Here is a 21173-nt window from a genome sequence, read left to right on the forward strand (position 1 = left end):
ACACACACACACACATCCCCCAAACACACAAAATCAAGTGTAATCAAGCGTTTTTTATGTGGTTTTTTTGCACGTAAAATGTGCAAAAAAAAAAACATGTCAAATACACGGCGTGTGAACCGGTCAACTGAAAAGTCATTCACTTCACTTTCATCATTCTAAGGCTGGGTTCACACGACCTATTTTCAGGCGTAAACGAGGCGTTTTACGCCTCGATTTACGCCTGAAAAGACGGCTCCAATACGTCGGCAAACATCTGCCCATTTATTTGAATGGGTTTGCCGACGTACTGTGCCAACGACCTGTAATTTTACGCGTCGCTGTCAAAAGACGGCACGTAAAATAACAGCCTCGGCAAAGAAGTGCAGGACACTTATATACATTATATGCAGGACACTTCTTGGTACGTAATTTGAGCCGTTTTTCATTGAATTCAATGAAGAACAGCTTCAAATTACGGCCGTAATTGACGCCTCGCAAAACGCGAGTACGAGCAATTACGTCTGAAATGACGGAGCTGTTTTCTCCTGAAAACAGCTCCGTCATTTCAGACGTAAATGCAGTTAGTGTGTGCACATACCCTAGGGGTATGTTCACACACAATGTTTTCAGCTGAAAAATCGGAAGTAGAACGCCTACAAGCATCTGCCCATTGGTTTCAATGGGAAATACGGCGTTCTGTTCTGACAGGGCGTTTTTTACGTGGTAGTTTTCCAAAAACGGCACGTAAAAAGACGCCCGACCAAAATGAAGTGCACATCACTTCTTGGGACGTTTTTGGAGCCGTTTTTCATTGACTTTACAGAAAAACAGCTCCAAAAACGGCCGTTAAAAAACGCGAGTTTGATTAAAAAATGGCTGAAAATCAGGATCGGTTTTCCCTTTGTTTAGTAAGCGTGTGAACATACACTTAGCCTTTTGGTGTGTCCTATAACTTCTTCCAGCTGCAGAATCACACCCAATATGGCTGCCAGACACTGCTTAGCAATTTGAAGACACCTTTACCTGGCTTGTGAGAGGGGGGGGTGAGGTTCCCTCCCACATTTACTGCAGCTGTGAGTCAGGTTGCTTTGCCTTATTCACCTTGCTGTAATTCTGGGAAGTGCTCCCCCTGGTGGCCAACATTGGAAAACATGTCAAATTATTATTTAATTTTTAATACTTTCCACCATACGGAAAAAAAAAAAAATACAGCAAAAAACTTAAAAAATATAATAGAAATAAGTAACGACACTTAAAAAAAAAAGGTTTCATTTGCGACACATTCCCTTTAAGAGCTTGAAGAAGAGGTAAAAAGTTGAGAGATTAGGAATCCGCAAGGTCAACCGGGATCTTTACCCCCAAATATTTAAGAGAACCCACTTTCCACGAGAAGGAGTAGTTACCGTGCACCTGTCTAAGTTCTTCAGCTGGTAGAGAAATGTTCATAGCCTTACTGTTAGAGAGATTCATCTTATAATTACTAAAGTAACTATAAGTTCGGATGGTTTTCAGCAGGGACGGCAGAGATAAGTGTGGCTGCGTGACAACAAGTCATCCGCAAAAGCAGACACTTTAAATTGCATCTCACCCATCTGAACACTCCGTATGTCACCATTGTTCCTCACCGCTACCAATAAATGTTCCATCACCACGGCGAACAACAAGGGTGAGAGTGGGCATCCCTGCCTAGTGCAATTCCCTATGCTAAACGGAGCAGACAAAGACCCATTGATCCTGATGCGTGCCTGCGGATGCATATAGAGACATTATGCGCGTCGTCATCACCTGACCCACCCTCATTTGACTCAAAGCCGCCTCCAGGAATCCCCAATCTACCCGATCAAATGCCTTCTCAGCATCCAGTGATAAAAGCATACACGGGATGCTATTCTGTTTGAGATGGTAGATCAATGAGAAGGTCTTGAGCGTATTATCACGTGCTTCACGCTTTGGCACAAAACCCACTTGATCAGGATGAATCATCGACCCCAAAAACACGCTCAGTCGATTTGCTATCAGCTTAGCGAACATTTTAGCATCTGTATTTATGAGGGAGATTGGTCTATAGTTAGAACAGTGAAGCGGATCCCTACCCTCCTTTGGAATGACCGTAATATGGGCCTGTAAAAATGAAGATGGGAATCTAGAGTGCTCAGAAACTGAATTAAACGACTCCAACAATGGTGGCACCAGCTCCTCCACCAATGTATAACTTGGAATAATAAGCGCAAAAGGATGATGCTATGTCTTCCTATTTCTAATAGAAGGTATAAAGGACACCGCAGCCCTATCCCTCATCGCCCTTGCAAACGCCTTGCCCGCCTTATTACCCCATTCATAATAATAACGCAAACAAATCTGGCGCAATCTCGCCCCTCTCTTATCCAAGAGAAGCTGAATATCATGTCGCGTTCTTGTAAGCTCCCAAAGCGTGTGTTCCTGCAAAGTCTGCTTGTGCTGAAATTCCCGAGTCTGTAATGTGTGAGAAGAGTAGTAAGCGTAGCTCCCTGCTCTCTTTTAATACGAGCCCCATGCTTGACAGGGGCGTAGCTAAAGGCTCATGGGCCCCGATGCAAAGGTTCTTCTTGGGCCCCCCCAAAAACTTCTCAGGGCCGATCGCCCGCAGCTTTCAGCTGCATCGCTGGGTCTCCTAAGTGATCCAACAATGCAGCACTAGCAGCCAGCGGCGTCACTAAGGACTTAAAACATCAGGGGGAATAGCCCCAATACATATGTGCCCCCCCCCCCAACAACAAAAAATGTGTGCGTGTATGAATATGTGCATATATATATATATAGAGACAGCATATCTATAGCACTATGACTCTAAAGCTATGGATAAGATTAGATACAGCGGCTCAGCAGACAGTATCAGACATTATAGGATTAGATACAGTGGCTCAACAAACAGTATCACACATGATAGGATTAGACACAGTGGCTCAGCAGACAGTATCACACATGATAGTATTAGATACAGTGGCTCAACAAACAGTATCACACATGATAGGATTAGATACAGCGGCTCAGCAGACAGTATCACACATGATAGGATTAGACACAGTGGCTCAACATACAGTATTACACATGATAGGATTAGACACAGTGGCTGTAATGTTGGGGAAGGGAGAAAGACAGGTGAGCCCTAATCTACCCGCCACTCAGTCTCTGCCTACTTGCAACGGCCCGTCCTAGGCGACGGCGTACAACTGGGCGAGGATCCCTACGCTCAATAAGTGCACGACAGACAAGGGTACACAAAAGCTAAGGGAAATGGGGCAGTTGCCCACGGCAACACCGTGAGCAACAAGAGTAGTGAACAAGCTGAGTCAAACCAGGAGTGTACAAGGTACCAAACGCAGAGCAGGAGAGTAGTCAGTAAGCCAGGGTCAATATGAAGCAGGGACAAATAGTTCAAGCAGCAGCAGAGCCAGGAAACAGGAGAATCACAGGCAAAGGAGGAGCAGGAAGTGAAGGTATAAATAGACAGAGGGCGGGAGCTAGCTCCGTCTGGCCAGGCTGTGATAGGCTCTCCCACTCCTCAGCCTCCCAGCCTGATTGGTAGAAGGAGGGGTCACTCGATCAGACTTAGGAGCAGGTGCAGACTGACTAACCACGGGCGTCGACACAGAAGCTGTGTCTGGCAGATCCTTTACAGTACTCCCCCTTTTATGAGGGGCCACTGGACCCTTTCTAGGTGGACCTGGCTTATTGGGGAACTGAAGATGGAACCTCCTGAGCAATACTGCAGCGTGAACATCCCGGGCGGGTACCCAAGTCCTCTCCTCAGGCCCGTATCCTCTCCAATGGACCAGGTACTGGAGAGAGCCTTGGACCATCCTGCTGTCCACAATCTTGGCCACCTCGAATTCTATCCCTTCAGGGGTGAGAACAAGGACCAGAGGTTTCCTCGAGGGAGCCAAGGACGGGGAGCAGCGTTTCAGGAGGGAGGCATGAAACACGTCGTGTATTCGAAAAGACGGGAGTAACTCCAGCCGGAAGGAGACGGGGTTAAGGACTTCAATGACTTTGTACGGCCCTATATGCCGGGGAGCAAACTTTTTGGACGGGACTTTAAGGCGCAAATTTTTTGAAGACAGCCACACCAGATCCCCTACCACAAACAAGGGGTTAGCAGAACGTCTTCTATCTGCCTGAGTCTTTTATATGCTCTGGGACGCCTCTAGGTTCTTCTGAACCTGGGCCCAGACTGTGCACAGTTCCCGATGAACGACATCTACCTCAGGATTGTTGGAACCACCAGGAGAAACGGAGGAGAGCCGTGGATTAAACCCAAAATTACAGAAAAAGGGGGAGACCCCTGACGAGTTACTGACCCGGTTATTAAGGGAAAATTCGGCGAGGGAAATGAAGGAGACCCAATCATATTCCCACTCAGTCCCTGCCGACTTGCAACGGCCCGTCCTAGGCGACGGCGTACAACTGGGCGACGGTCCCTACGCTCAATAAGTGCACGACAGACAAACAGACAAGGGTACACAGAAGCTAAGGGAAATGGGGCAGTTGCCCACGGCAACACCGTGAGCAACAAGAGTAGTGAACGAGCCGAGTCAAACCAGGAGTGTACGAGGTACCAAACGCAGAGCAGGAGAGTAGTGAACGACCCGAGTCAAACCAGGAGTGTACGAGGTACCAAACGCAGAGCAGGAGAGTAGTCAGTAAGCCAGGGTCAATATGAAGCAGGGACAAATAGTTCAAGCAGTAGCAGCAGAGCCAGGAAACAGGAGAATCACAGGCAAAGGAGGAGCAGGAAGTGAAGGTATAAATAGACAGAGGGCAGGTGCTAGCTCCGTCTGGCCAGGCTGTGATATGCTCTCCCACTCCTCAGCCTCCCAGCCTGATTGGTAGAAGGAGGGGTCACTCGATCAGATTTAGGAGCAGGTGCAGACTGACTAACCACGGGCGTTGACACAGAAGCTGTGTCTGGCAGATCCTTTACAGTGGCTCAGCAGACAGTATCACACATGATAGGATTAGATACAGCGGCTCAGCAGACAGTATCACACATGATAGGATTAGACACAGTGGCTTAGCAGACAGTATCACCCATGATTGGATTAGATATAGGGCCCAGCAGACAGTATCACACATGATAGGATTAGATATAGGGCTCAGCAGACAGTATCACACATGATAGGATTAGATATAGGGCCCAGCAGACAGTATCACACATGATTGGTGTAATGGCAGGAAGGAGGTGAAGGGAAAGTGAGCCCTAATCTACCCACCGCCCTGTCCCTGCCTACTTGCAACGACCCGCCCTAGGCGACGAGGTACAACTGGGCGGCGGTCCCTACGCTGGCTAAGTGCACAGGAAGACAAACAGGGAACACGCAAGGGAAGGGGCAGTAGCCACGGAACGCCACGAGGAAACGGGGCGGCGAACGAACAGTCAGGACCAGGACGAAGTGAGTACACCCGAGCGGACACGGAGACAGAAGCAAGCCAGGGCAAGCAAGGCAGGTCAAGCAGAACTGCAGCAAGGCAGAAGCACGGCAGAAGCAGGCTGGAGCAAGCAGCAGTGGGGCCAGGAATCCAAAAGAATTACAAGCACTGAGGGAGAGCACAGGGCAGGTAATAAAGGGCAGGGGGCGGAGCTAACTCCGAGAGACCAGGCCGCGATAGGCTCTCCCACTCCTGAGCCTGCCACCCTGGTTGGTGGGAGAAGGTGTCAGTCGAACAGGTCTGGCCTCAGGTGTGGATTGATTAATCCCAGGAGTGTAGCTAGATGAAGTACCTGGCAGATCCCTAACAATTGGATTAGATATAGGGCCCAGCAGACAGTATCACACATGATAGGATTAGATATAGGGCTCAGCAGACAGTATCACACATGATTGGATTAGATATAGGGCCCAGCAGACAGTATCATACATGATAGGATTAGATAGAGTGGCTCAGCAGACAGTATCACACATGATTGGATTAGATATAGGGCCCAGCTCGCTGACATTGCAGCTCCAGCGCTGGACCCAGGAAAGGTAAGAATAATAATTATTTTACTTTTTGACGGGATACTAATTATTTTTGTGTGTTTGTTTTTTTACAAGTTCGGTTGTTGAACTACCTCAGATTCGAGGACTAATTTGATAACTGCGTTTTTTTTTATTCTCAATAAAATGGATAACGAGGGTTGTGTGGAATTTTTATTTAAATTAAATATTTTATCCATGTCTTTGTATTTATTTAAACTTTATAACTACCGCCCAAGTAATTGTCGCTGGCTGATTCACAACACCAATTACTAAGGGGGGGACTTAATGTTAGACATGAAGAGGTTAACACTAATCCCCATTATTACCCTGGTACCCAGTGCCACCAGGAAGAGCAGGGTACGATCTAGTACCCGACCATCTGTAGTGACAGAGGGGCGCTGGGGCGGCCGCAGTCTGGTATTATTAGGCTGGGAAAGGCCAAAAACTGTGACCCTTCCCACCCTGGTAATGCTAGGCTGCTGCTGCTATGTTGTATCTGGCTGGTTATAAAAAAGGGGGAACCCAACATCATGCTGTCCAATTATTTATTTTTAAAAAATGACGTGGGGTCCCGCCCATTTTTCATAACCAGCCAGATACAACACAGAAGCAGCAGGCTAGCATTACCAGGGTGGGAAGGGCCACTGTTTTTGGCCTTTCCCAGCCTAATAATACCAGCCTGCGGTCACCCTAGTATCCGACCATCACTACAGATGGTCTGGTACTGGATCGTACCTGGCTCTTCCTGGCACCCCTGGTGGCGGTGGGTACCAGGGTAATAATGGGGGTTAGTGTTAGTTTTTTCACCGGCTAACACTAAGCCCCGCCTTAGTAATGGACGCTGTCAATCTGTCAGCGGCCATTAGTAAGTTGGCAGCGATAAAGTTAAAAAAAAAAAAAAAAAAAAAAGTAATAGAAAAAATTGATTTATTGAAATAAAACACCCCCACACAACCCTCATTAACCATTTTATTGAGAATAAAAAAGCCGTCATCGAAGTAGTCCTCGAATCCGACGTAGTCCAACAACCGAACCTGTAAAAAAACACAAAAAAAACCATTAGGAAAGGCCTGTTCACATCATCGCTGCCCTTCCGTTGATGGGTTCCGTCTGGTTAACCCCTTCAACAGAAAGGGAAACTGAAACCTCCACTTCTGTTTCCGTCACCATTGATCTCAATGTGACGGAAACATTGCTAAAGATTTCCGTTTCTCACCGTTGTGCCTGCATTGTCGACTGCGCTATGGATTCTGCCAAAACAACGGAACCCGTTCACAACGGTGACAAACGGAAACCATTAGCAAAGTTTCCATCACCATTGAGATCAATGGTGATGCAAACGGAAGCTAAGGTTTCCGTTTGCCTTTACGTTGAGGGGTTAACCAGACGGAACCTCTCAACGGAAGGGCAGCAGTGATGTGAACAGGGCCCATGTGCATGTGTGATACTGTTTGTTGGACCCTGTATCTAAGCCTAATGTAGGCTTAGATACAGGGTGCAGCAGACCGTATTCTTATGTCTTATGCAGTATAAGCTGGGCCCATGTATCTAAGCCTAACACACGGTAGGCTTTAAAGGTTGTCCAGTCCCTAAACATTGATGGCCCATCTTCAGTATAGGCCATCAATAGCTGATGGGTTGGTGTCAGACACCAGGGACCCCCGCCAATCAGCTGTTTTGAAGGGGTTGCAGCCGCTCGTACGAGTGCTGCTTCCCCTTCATTTCCCTCACTTGCTCACACTGTGAATCGCTGACACGTCCATGTCCACGATTCAGTGTGAGAAAGTGACCGGAATGAAGGGGAAGTAGCACTCGTACGAGCGGCTGTCACCCCTTCAATCAAAACAACTGATTAGCGGGGTTCCCGGGTGTCTGACCCCGACCCATCAGCAGGACACAGGGGCATAACTAGGAAAGACTGGGCCCATAGCAAACTTTTGACTGGGGCTCCCCCTCCCCTGGGTATCACTCAACCCCCCTTGTAGATAGTGCCTCCCTGTAGATTCTGCCACACAGCGCCCCCTATAGATAGCACCATACAGCCACCCTGTAGTTAACGTCATACAGCCCTCTCCCTGTAGATAACGTCATACAGCCCTCCCCCTGTAGATAACGCTATACAGCCCTTCCCCTGTAGATAACGCTATACAGCCCTCCCCCTGTAGATAACGTCATACAGCCCTCCCCCTGTAGATAACATCATACAGCCCTCCCCCTGTAGATAACGCTATACAGCCCTCCCCCTGTAGATAACGCTATACAGCCCTCCCCCTGTAGATAACGCCATACAGCCCCCTGTAGATAACGCTGTACACCCCCTGTAGCTAACGCCAGACAGCCCCCCTGTAGATAACGCCATACAGCCCCCCCCTGTAGATAATGCCCATATAGCCCTCCCCCTGTAGGTAACGCCATATAGCCTTCCCCCTGTAGATAACGCCATACACGCCCCTGTAGATAATGCCAGACAGCCCCCCTGTAGATAACGCCAGACATCCCCCCCGTAGATAACGCCAGACAGCCCCCCCGTAGATAACGCCAGACAGCCCCCCTGTAGATAACGCCAGACAGCCCCCCCGTAGATAACGCCAGACAGCACCCCCTGTAGATAACGCCAGACAGCCCCCCCCTGTAGAAAATGCCATACAGCCCTAAACCCCCCTGTAGGTAACGCCATGCAGCCCCAACAAAAAACGACCTATAGTTTGTCCTACAAAAGACATGCATCCCCTATCCACAGGATAGGGGATACATGTGTGATTTCTGGCAGCGATAAGGAGAACGGGGGACCGAAAGTCCCCCGAAGTTCTCCATGACAAACCTTGGACTTCCGGCGTCTGCGCAGTTCAATAAAAATGAAAGGCAGGCTGGTCACCCATGCGCACAAGCGCGACCGGTGCGCAAGTCATTTCTATGGAGCTGCAGACAGACCCCGGAAGTCACTGGCAAGACACTAAAATTAAACTTGCCTACTCTTCGGCCGCAGGTCCTCACTCCATCAAGTGTCGGAATGCTGTGCGCAGCGCATAGCATTGTGACGTTATGCGCTGCGCACAGCGCTGTGACGTCAGAACCCCCAATGCGCTCCAGGAAGAGGAGGGGTAAGTACTGTCAGTTACTATAGTAACGGGCCCGTGCAGGGGCGTAGCTAGGGGGGGGCAAGCGGGGCATGTGCCCCGGGCACAGTTCAGAGGGGGCGCCAGCGCCCCCTCCTCCTGCACTATAATTGTACCTGTGTCGCAAGGACACAGGTACAATTAGAAGCAATGAATGACCGGGCACGTTCCGTGCCCGGCCATTCAGCGCCTCTCCACGAATGAAGCGACTGGTACCTTTTGTACCAGTGACGCTTCCATCGATGAAAGGCGCTGACTGACTGGCAGGGAAAGTCATCCTGCCCAGCCAATCAGCGCCTTTCATAGACGCCGCGTTCAACCCCCAGGAGACCTGCGCAGAAGAGAGCAAGTCTCCATGGCTGCCGGATGGCGTGGGAGCGGGAATAAGGTGAGTTTGAAATTTATTTATTTTTTAAATTGTAATAGAAGTGTGGCTGTATCTGCGGGGGGACTATATCTACAGGGGGGCTATATCTACAGGGCTGGGCTATATACAGGGGGACTATATCTACAGGGCTGGGCTATATACAGGGGGACTATATCTGCTGGGCTATATACAGGGGGACTATATCTACAGTGGGGCTATATCTACAGGGGGGCTATATACAGGGGGACTATATCTACAGGGGTGGGCTATATACAGGGGGACTATATCTGCTGGGCTATATACAGGGGGGCTATATACAGGGGGACTATATCTACAGGGCTGGGCTATATACAGGGGGACTATATCTGCTGGGCTATATACAGGGGGACTATATCTACAGGGGGACTATATCTACAGGGGGCTATATACAGGGGGACTATATCTACAGGGCTGGGCTATATACAGGGGGACTATATCTGCTGGGCTATATACAGGGGGACTATATCTACAGGGGGGCTAAATACTGGAGTGGGCTGTCTATAGAGCACCATATACAGGGGTGGGCTATATAGTATATAGCCCCCTGTAGATATAGCCCACCCCTGTATATGGTGCTCCATCGATAGCACACCCCAGTATATAGCCCCCCCTGTAGATATAGTCGCCCTGTATATAGCCCAGCCCTGTAAATATAGCCCCCTGTAGATATATTCCCCCTGTATATAGCCCACCCCTGTATATAGCCCCCCTATGTATAGCCCACCCCTGTAGATATAGCCCCCCTGTGTATAGCCCACCCCTGTAGATATAGCCCCCTGTATATCCCAGCCCTGTGTATAGCCCAGCCCTGTAGATATGGTCCCCCTGTATATAGTCCCCCTGTAGATATAGCCCACCCCTGTATATAGTATCCCACAAATAGCTCCCCCCTATAGTGCTCCACAGAAAGCCCACCCCTGTATATAGCCCCCTTGTACATATAGTCCACCCCTGTATATAGTGCTCCACAGATAGCCCACCCTTGTATATAGTATATACAGGGGTGGGATATCTGTATAGCACTATATACAGGGGTGGACTATCTAGTGGAGCACTATATACAGGGGTGGACTATATGTACAAGGGGGGGCTATATACAGGGGTGGGCTATCTGTGAAACACTATATACAGGGCTGGGCTATATGTGGAGCACTATATACAGGGGTGGGCTATATCTACAGGGGGGCTACATACATGGTTGGGCTATCTGTAGAGCTCTATATACAGGGGTGGGCTATATACAGGGGTGGGCTATCTGTAGAGCACTATAGGGGGAGTTATTTGTGGGACACTATATACAGGGGTGGTCTATATGGGGGCACTATCTACAGGGGCTCTATGGCAGGCACTATCTACAGGGGGCTCTATGGCAGGCACTATCTACAGGGGGCACAGTGTGTGTGTGTGTGTGGGACACGGTGTATGGTGCTATTATAATTAGAGGTGCAGTGTATGGCGCTATTATATTTAGGGGTGTAGTGTGTGTGGTATAATGATAACTTTATATTTATTTATAGGTGCAGAAATGTTGGAAAAGTGAGAAGCTGAAGACATGTGAGCGGCAAACTGCAGAAATGGACCGGGAGAATTCATCATAGAGGTCTGGACCAAATGGAGAAAAAGAACTAGAATCTGAGACGTCACCGGTGAGTCACTTAATGTAAATGTTCACTCTGCCTCTAATCAGCACTTGTAGTCACTGTGTGATCTGCAGTGAAATGATGGGTGGTGTGATTATGATAGGATTTATTTTTTGTGAAACGGCATCTCCCAGCATATCCTTACCATTGTTCGGGCTATGCTGGGAGCTGTAGTTTTACGCTGTACACACCTATACAGCAGGGGTTGCACTAAATTGAGCTGCATTTGTGCTGGTGCTGTATATATGTATTGAGCTTGGTTCTTGTGTTGTGTATAGTACCATATTGCTTGTGAAATGTACAAATAATTTTATGCTCGCGTTACATAAAAAGAAATGACACGTCGATTGGTAGAGAAAACAAACACGGCAAGGGGGAAGGAGATGTCGGGAAAGAGGTTGGTGGTGGGGGGGGGGGGGGGGCGCCAAACTGAATCTTTGCCCCGGTGCTGGAGAACCTAGCTACGCCTCTGGGCCCGTGTAGTTTATTACATAGGCCCCAGTTACTATAGTAACTTTTCATTGATGTGGTGCGGGGGGCTGTTGGCCCCGCTGGCTTATGGGCCCGGTCGCAATTGCGACCGATGCGACCCCTATAGCTACGCCACTGATGCTTGATCAGAACTCCTCTAAGCACACACTTAAGAGCCTCCCATTTAACCGCTGGAGCAGTCGTGTCCCATGCATGATCCACCCGAAAATTCTCAGCTGACCTCTTCCTCTCTGACATGCAGAAGGAATCCTGCAATAAAGATTCGTTGAGACGCCAGGTCCCTACACCGTACTGGGGAAAAACGTAGATCACAGTGCACCGGAGTATGATCCGACAAAAACACGTTACCTATAGAGGAATCAACCACAAAAGAAAGTAAGCTATGATGGACCATGATATAATCTAATCTACTATAAGAGTTATGTGCAAACGAGAAAAACGAGTAGTCCCTATCCTCTGGATGAAATAAACGCAACGCATCACACAACTGCATCTCCCTAAGCCTCTTTCTCAACTTATTCAATTTATTATAAGCCAATGAAGTCCGGCCTGAGGAAGTGTCAATTACAGGGTTAATGGCCAAATTAAAATCTCCACACAAAATCGGAGTACCAGAAGAAAAAGCACCTAATTCGTCTAGCATTCTCAGGAAAAAAGCGATTTGGTGAGTATTAGGAGCATATATATTGGCAACCGTAACCATCCGATCCCCCAATTCACACTTAAAGGGAATGTGTCGCTAGAAAAATTTGCATATGGTAAAGCAACCACATTGCTTTATGCTGCAAAATTTGAGAAAACTCACTCGCTCTAGTGAGCTCTCAGAATCCCCCCTCCTTTATCCTGGCTAGTGCCGGGAGAAACGAGGGGATTGAATGGTCAAACCTCCTACACTGTGTGTCGCCATTTTTTGAGCTAACACACAGTGTAGTAGGTTAACATACAGTAGTAAACACACAGTAAAACACGTACATACATAGTGTAAAGGATCTGCCAGGCACAGCTTCGGGGTTAACGCCCATAGGTAATCAGTCTTCACCTGAGTCTATGTCTCTGAGACTGACTCCAGCTTCCACCACTCAGGCTGGCAGGCTTAGGAGTGGGAGAGCCTATCGCAGCCTGGCCAGACGCAGCTAGCTCCCGCCCTCTGTCTATTTATACCTGCCTTTCCTGTTCCTCCTTTGCTTGTGATTCTTCTCGTGTGGTTTCCTGGCCCAGCTACAGCTTCTGACTATTTGATCCTGCTCCATATTGACCCCGGCTTACTGACTACTCTCCTGCTCTGCGTTTGGTACCTCGTACACTCCTGGTTTGACTCGGCTCGTTCACCTCTCTTGTTGCTCACGGTGTTGCCGTGGGCAACTGCCCCATTTCCCTTAGCTTTGTGTACCCTTGTCTGTTTGTCTCGTGCACTTACTGAGCGTAGGGACCGCCGCCCAGTTGTACCCCGTCGCCTAGGGCGGGTCGTTGCAAGTAGGCAGGGACAGAGTGGCGGGTGGGCCCAGCTACTGCGTTTAACACGCCCGAAGGTCATTTCGAATACCTCGTCATGCCCTTTGGGTTGTGTAATGCTCCTGCGGTCTTCCAGAATTTCATAAATGAGATTTTAAGGGATTACCTGGGGGTATTTCTTGTAGTGTACCTTGATGACATACTGGTGTTTTCCAAGGACTTGTCCTCCCACGTTGAGCATGTCAGGAAGGTGCTCCAGGTCCTTCGGGAAAACAAACTGTTTGCGAAAACCGAAAAATGTGTGTTTGGGGTACAGGAGATACCATTTGTCAGGATTCTGTTGTTGTACTGCAAAATTACCACTAGTGGCCGCTGTTTTACACTTTGAAGAATTGTGCTGCACTTTTACTCCTTACCACTGGAGGCTGCTGTTTTGCCCTTAACCAAGATGGCAAATGTTGCATTGTGTGAAACCATCTTGTTTCCTGTTTGGGCCTACTTCAGACCACATGGAATACCAAACAGTGCTTGAGTATTGTGACTTGTTCCAGTCTCCTGCTCCTGAGAACTGTCTTTGCCAGACTGTTCCTACTTCCTTGCTATTTACTAATACTCGTGTTCCACCCTCCAAGCACTGTTCCTGGGGACGTCTCACCGGGTTCTGCACTGTGCTCCGCTCGCTACTTCTGACCATAGGATTCCAGCAGTGTTCGCCAGTATCGTAACACCATTTTTGGGTCAAATCCTCACTCCTCATGAATTCCGCATGGACCCCGCCAAGGTCCAGGCTGTGGCGGAATGGGTCCAACCTGCCTCCTTGAAGGCGTTACAGTGTTTCTTGGGGTTCGCTAATTATTACAGGAGATTTATTGCTAACTTCTCGGTCATCGCTAAGCCTCTTACGGACCTCACTCGCAAAGGTGCTGATCTCCTCCACTGGCCTCCTGAGGCTGTCCAGGCTTTTGAGGTCCTTAAGAAGTGCTGTATCTCGGCCCCGGTGCTGGTTCAGCCCAACCAAATGGAGCCATTTATCGTGGAGGTTGACGCATCCGAGGTGGGAGTGGGGGCTGTCTTGTCCCAGGGTACCAGGTCCCTCACCCATCTCCGTCCCTGTGCCTACTTCTCCAGGAAGTTTTCGCCCACTGAGAGTAACTATGATATTGGCAACCGCGAACTCTTAGCCATTAAATGGGCATTTGAAGAGTGGCGCCACTTCCTGGAGGGGGCTAGGCACCAGGTAACGGTCCTTACCGACCACAAGAATCTGGTTTTCCTAGAATCTGCCTGGAGGCTTAACCCGAGACAAGCTCGATGGGCGCTATTTTTTTACCAGATTCAACTTTTTGGTTACCTATAGGGCTGGGTCTAAAAATATTAAGGCCGATGCAATGTCGCGTAGCTTCATGGCCAGGCCCCCTTCGGAGGAAGATCCTGCTTGTATTCTGCCTCCTGGTATAATCATTTCTTCTATTGATTCTGATTTAGTCTCAGAAATTGCGGCTGATCAAGGATCAGCTCCCGGGAACCTTCCTGAGGACAAGCTGTTTGTTCCCCTGCAATTCCGGCTAAGGGTACTTAGGGAAAATCATGACTCCGCACTATCTGGTCATCCAGGCGTCCTGGGTACCAAACACCTCATTGCTAGAAACTATTGGTGGCCTGGGTTGCCTAAAGACGTTAAGGCCTACGTCGCCGCTTGTGAGGTTTGTGCTAGGTCCATGACTCCCAGGTCCCGACCAGCGGGCTTACTACGTTCTTTGCCCATTCCCCAGAGACCTTGGACCCATATCTCCATGGATTTTATCACCGATTTGCCTCCATCTCAAGGCAAGTCAGTGGTGTGGGTTGTAGTAGACCGCTTCAGTAAGATGTGCCACTTTGTGCCCCTCAAGAAACTACCCAATGCCAAGACGTTAGCTACCTTGTTTGTCAAACACATCTTACGTCTCCATGGGGTCCCTGTCAATATTGTTTCGGACAGAGGGGTACAATTTGTTTCATTGTTTTGGAGAGCCTTCTGTAAAAAGTTGGAGATTGATCTGTCCTTCTCCTCTGCCTTCCATCCTGAAACTAATGGCCAAACGGAGAGGACTAATCAATCTCTAGAACAATATTTAAGGTGTTTTATCTCTGACTGTCAATATAATTGGGTCTCATTCATTCCCCTCGCCGAATTTTCCCTTAATAACCGGGTCAGTAACTCGTCAGGGGTGTCCCCCTTTTTCTGTAATTTTGGGTTTAATCCACGGTTCTCCTCCGTTTCACCTGGTAGTTCCAACAATCCCGAGGTAGAGGTCGTTCATCGGGAACTGTGCACAGTCTGGGCCCAGGTTCAGAAGAACCTAGAGGCGTCCCAGAGCGTACAAAAAACTCAGGCTGATAGAAGACGTTCTGCTAACCCCTTGTTTATGGTCGGGGATCTGGTGTGGTTATCGTCTAGGATCTTGCGCCTTAAGGTCCTGTCCAAGAAATTTGCTCCCCGGTTTATTGGGCCGTATAAGGTCATTGAAGTCCTCAATCCTGTCTCCTTCCGACTGGAGTTTCCCCCATCTTTTCGAATACATGACGTGTTTCATGCCTCCCTCCTTAAACGCTGCTCCCCGTCCTTGGCTCCCTCGAGGAAACCTCCTGTTCCCGTTCTCACCCCTGAGGGGGTGGAATTCGAGGTGGCCAAGATTGTGGACAGCAAGATGGTCCAAGGCTCCCTCCAGTACCTGGTCCATTGGAGAGGATACGGGCCTGAGGAGAGGACTTGGGTACCCGCCCGGGATGTTCACGCTGGGGTATTGGTCAGGAAGTTCCACCTTCGTTTCCCCAATAAACCAGGTCCACTTAGAAAGGGTCCGGTGGCCCCTCATAAAAGGGGGGGGGGGGTACTGTAAAGGATCTGCCAGGCACAGCTTCGGGGTAAACGCCCATAGGTAATCAGTCTTCACCTGAGTCTATGTCTCTGAGACTGACTCCAGCTTCCACCACTCAGGCTGGCAGGCTTAGGAGTGGGAGAGCCTATCGCAGCCTGGCCAGACTCAGCTAGCTCCCGCCCTCTGTCTATTTATACCTGCCTTTCCTGTTCCTCCTTTGCTTGTGATTCTTCTCGTGTGGTTTCCTGGCCCAGCTACAGCTTCTGACTATTTGATCCTGCTCCATATTGACCCCGGCTTACTGACTACTCTCCTGCTCTGCGTTTGGTACCTCGTACACTCCTGGTTTGACTCGGCTCGTTCACCTCTCTTGTTGCTCACGGTGTTGCCGTGGGCAACTGCCCCATTTCCCTTAGCTTTGTGTACCCTTGTCTGTTTGTCTCGTGCACTTACTGAGCGTAGGGACCGCCGCCCAGTTGTACCCCGTCGCCTAGGGCGGGTCGTTGCAAGTAGGCAGGGACAGAGTGGCGGGTAGATTAGGGCTCACTTGTCCATTTCCCTACCCCTATCATTACACATAGACCTAACTTACCTGCTCCTGCCGCCGCCGGTCTGTCCGCTCCGGTCTGCTCCCTCCGCTCCAAGTGCACAAGTCGGGAAGCCGCGACCGGAAGTAGTAATCTTACTGTCCGGCCGCGACTTCCGGTCCACAAGAAAATGGCGCCGGACGTCGCACAGTTCAATTTGGACTGTGTGGGAGCGGCGCATGCGCCGTTCCCACACAGACGGCGTACAGCATAGTGGATGGAACGGGCCCTGTTCGCATTCACTATGGGACTGTATGTGCCGTATTCCATGTCTGTATGTGTCGTTAATCGACACATGCAGAGATGGAAAAAAAAAATGGCAGCCTCCATAGACAAGAAAAAGTGAAAAAATAAAAAAAAGTAAAACACAAACACACAAATAAATATTTTTTTTTTAATAAAACACTAAAAGCAAATTGATATAAAACATTTTTTTTTCGGGACACTGGTCCTTTAAGAAAAACATATCGTGCCTCCGCATCCATGAGAGAATCTACCACCTTGCCCTGAAAGGATTTATGCAAAAATATGTAAACCCCTCTAGTCTTCCCCGTCAGATTACTACAATGATAGCCTACCGGGTAGTACTTATTTTTAATTATCGGCATATGATCAGTTTGGAAGTGGGTTTCCTGTAAACAGAGAACCTGGGTCCTATGTTTATGATAGGAATATAAGGTCTGCGACCTCTTCTCTGGAACATTAAATCCCTTCACGTTCAGGGAAGCAATAGTAAAATCAGCCATTATCCGAGAACGCGAAGGAATCCAAAATTGGACCGGCATAAAAACCAGATCCGAACAGACCAGTCGCCGAGATGCTCACTCCACCACAGCCAACACCAATTCTCCACCTCGTGTGCCCTCTATGCATCTGAAGCAAATAGCTAAGCATATCATAAATGAACAGAAAAAAAACAAAATATAAAGAGAGACAAAACATTCTGTCTACAATGGACTATTATATCGTGCCTCTAAGCACTCGGATCACTAAGGAGAACCCACGGATTCTCTGTGAAAACCTATGTGAGGAACACAGAAGACTGCTGTCAAACAGAAAAAATCCACTCAGAACAGTGAGACTCGTGAATGGGCCCACACTCCTCAGCCTATTAACCCATTAGTGACCGGCCCATAGTCTTTTTACGTCGGTCACTAACGGGCCTTTTCCGATGCCATAGACTTTTTACGTTGCGGCATCGGAATAAGTAAACAGAGCAGGGAGCTGTCAAATCTCCCTGCTCTCAGCTGCCAGAGGCAGCTGAGGGCTGGGAGCGTCCCTGCTCTGTCGGGTGAGATCGATATCAGTATCGATCTCACCCGTTTAACCCCTCAGATGCGGTGCTCAATAGCGAGCACCGCATCTGAGTGGTTTTGGAGAGAGGGAGGGAGCTCCCTCTCCCACCGACACCCGGCGATACGATCGCCGAGTGTCTGTGTCTTCCATGGCAGCCGGGGGCCTAATAAAGGCCCCCAGGTCTGCCAGTAATGAATGTCTGCTAGATCATGCCGCAGGCATGACCTAGCAGATGCCTGTCCGTTTTAAACGGACAGGCAGTAATACACTGCAATACAAAAGTATTGCGGTGTATTATAATAGCGATCGGAGGATCGCATAGTGAAGTCTCCTAATGGGACTAGTAAAACAGTAAAAAAAAAAGTTTATTAAAGTTAATAAAAAAAAAATTCAAAACCCACTTTTTCCCCTTACAAACTGCTTTACTATTAAAAAACCAAAATACAGTTAAAAAGTTACACATATTTGGTATTGCCGTGTCCGTAACGACCCCGTCTATAAATCTATTACATTACTTAACCCGTACGGTGAACGTCGTAAAAATGAAATAAAAAAACGACTGAAAAATTGCTGTTTTCTGTGAATCCTGACTTTAAAAAAATGTGATTAAAAAGTGATCAAAAAGTCGCATCTACTCCAAAATGGTACCAATAAAAACTACAAGTGTCCCCGCAAAAAAAAGCCCTCATACAACTGCATCGGCGAAAAAATAAAAACGTTATGGCTCTTCAAATATGGAGGCACAAAAACAAATAATTTTGAAAAAAAAGCGTTTTTACTGTGTAAAAGTAGTAAAACATACAAAAACTATACAAATTTGGTATCGTTGCAATCGTAACAACCCACTGAATCAACTTATTGTATTATTTATACTACACGGTAAACGGCGTTGATTTAGGACGCAAAAAAGAGTGGTGAAATTTCTAATTTTTTTCTATTCCCCCCCCCAAAAAAAGTTAAGAAAAGTTAATTAATAAATAATATGTCCCTCAAAATGGTGCTATTAAAAAATACAACTTGTACCGCAAAAAACAAGACCTTATACAGCTATGTCGACGCAAAAATAAAAACGTTATAGCTCTTGGAATGCGACGATTCAAAAACGTAAAAAATAGCTTGGTCATTAAGGTCTAAAATAGGCTGGTCATTAAGGGGTTAAACCACTTCAACCTGAAAAAAGAAAGGTTAGAAATATACATCCCAAGGGACAAACCATCAGTACAAGAAACGCTTCTAGATAGGGGAAGCAACCAAGTCCGTCAGGGGGCCTCAGGAACGCCGTCATCCCTGAAGAGCTAAAAGTCCAGCACCATACCCCAGTAATAGCAGGACGTCAAGTCCAAGTGTCTCAGCCGGCAACCCCCCCCCCCCCCCGGCCAATCTCTATGGAAAGAAAATACAGTGATACAGAAATACCCCAGTTGAAAAAATACAAGCATCTCAAATAGGCTAAAAGAAAGGATACTGTAACACTCTCCTCGAGGGGACGCTCTCTGCCTCCAACGTTGTCTCTTCGGCAGCGGAGATCTGGACCTGTCCCGCCGTCCAGATCTGATCCTCCCGATGTACGACAGTCCAGGCAAAGGCAGACCATCAACTTGGAAGGACTCCCAATTTGGTAAAGATACATGCAGGTCTAGAGCCCGTACAAAAGCCGGCAGATCCGCATAAGTAGACAACGAAACATTTTTGTCCTCCAATCTCACATGTAGCGCAAAGGGAAATCCCCAACGATAGGGAATACCACGTTGTTGCAAAATGGATAAAAGAGGTTGCATCAAACCTCTCTGCCGAAGTGTTCTCGCCAAATCCGGGAACAGAAGTAGCTTTGCACCGTCAAAATCTATCTCATTCTGCAATCTCGCTTTCTGCATAATATCCTCCTTCAATCCGTAATAGTGGATCCGACAGAGGACGTCACGCGGCCTTGAAAAATCAGCGCTTTTAGGCCTCAAGGCCCTGTGTGCTCTATCAATCTCAATGTGGGTATCCACAGGTCGACGTAGCAAGGTGTTGAAGATACCCGTCAGTGTAGGAATCAGATCTGGAGTACACATTGCTTCCGGCAAACCGCAAATTCGTATATTATTCCGGCGATTCCTGTTCTCCAAATCATCCAATTGCGACTGAAGTTGGACATGCTGTGAAGCAGACACCCTCTGAGCCTCCTGTAGTAAGTGAATGGAAGCAGACATAGACTCCTGCAGGGATTCCAGCTGCACGACTTTAGATTGCAGAGTAGAAACCTCCACTTTCACCACATGTAAGTCATGTCTCCACGCCAATTTCAAATCCTTGGCCATAGTGTCCATATCCCTTTTGGATGGAAGAAGCGCCAATAGAGCCTGCAGTTCCGGGTGCCCTCTGAGAGTCTGAGCCGCGATGTCTGGTGTCGGCAAATCCGCCATCTGATGTCCCTGAAAGGAAGGCAATGGAGATTACACCTCTACTGCCACTGCCCGAGATCTGTGAGGCAAGCACGTCACTGGGGGGACAACCCCATCATCTGAGGAGGAGGACTCCATATCCATCAGGGCAGCACCAGGTGGATTAGGGGACAGAGTAGGGGACAGAGATGCAGCCTGTAAAAACAGCCTCCCAGGTACCGAAGCAGCTGACAGCCGCGACACCTCTCCCAGCTCCTGTATGAGCACGTGGTCCGCCTCCACACCATCTCCCTCCATGCTCTCCTCTCTCACCTCCTCCGCTCTCAGCACAGGGCGGATGCCATCTTGCCTCTGCCTCGTGGAGACTCCAGGTAAGTGCCTCCCCAGCTCTCCAAGCGCCTCCTCACCACCCTCGTACGTCGGGATCCCCTCCAACCACTCTGGTCCCAGGGGACCCGATCTGCTCCTCCAGACGAGCCTTACATGCAGAGTTCTGCGCAGCACACACTGTCGGGGAGTGCCGTAATGGCGGCGTTGCTGGTCTGTCTGACCCAGGATCGCTCTCCCCAGCTCGCCAAGCGGCTGAAAAAAGTTAGAAATAGGGGCATCCGAACCCCCTGCCATCTGGGACCCTCTAGGAGTCTTTTTTTAAGCGGGTCTTCCCCATTTTGTTGCAGGTTTGTCCCTGGGAATCAGAGGCTTAAGCGGAGCTCATCTCACCCACGTCTGTTCTCCAGCGCACCTAGCCACGCTCACTGAAAATTACATATTATTTAAATCAGGTTATTAATATAAAGAGATTTTTAAAACATTTTTTTTGTATGTGACTATCCACAATTATCTTGAAATATTTCAGTTTTCACACTGGCCACCAGAGCAGTCGCAGTAGGCTGATGCTTCCTGTAGCTCACTTGCCAGCTTTCTGCGTAGACTGGGAAAAATGAATATAGCCATCTCA

The sequence above is a fragment of the Rhinoderma darwinii genome, chromosome 2 (assembly GCF_050947455.1).
Source record: "Rhinoderma darwinii isolate aRhiDar2 chromosome 2, aRhiDar2.hap1, whole genome shotgun sequence".
In the NCBI taxonomy this organism is placed as follows: Eukaryota; Metazoa; Chordata; class Amphibia; order Anura; family Rhinodermatidae; genus Rhinoderma; species Rhinoderma darwinii.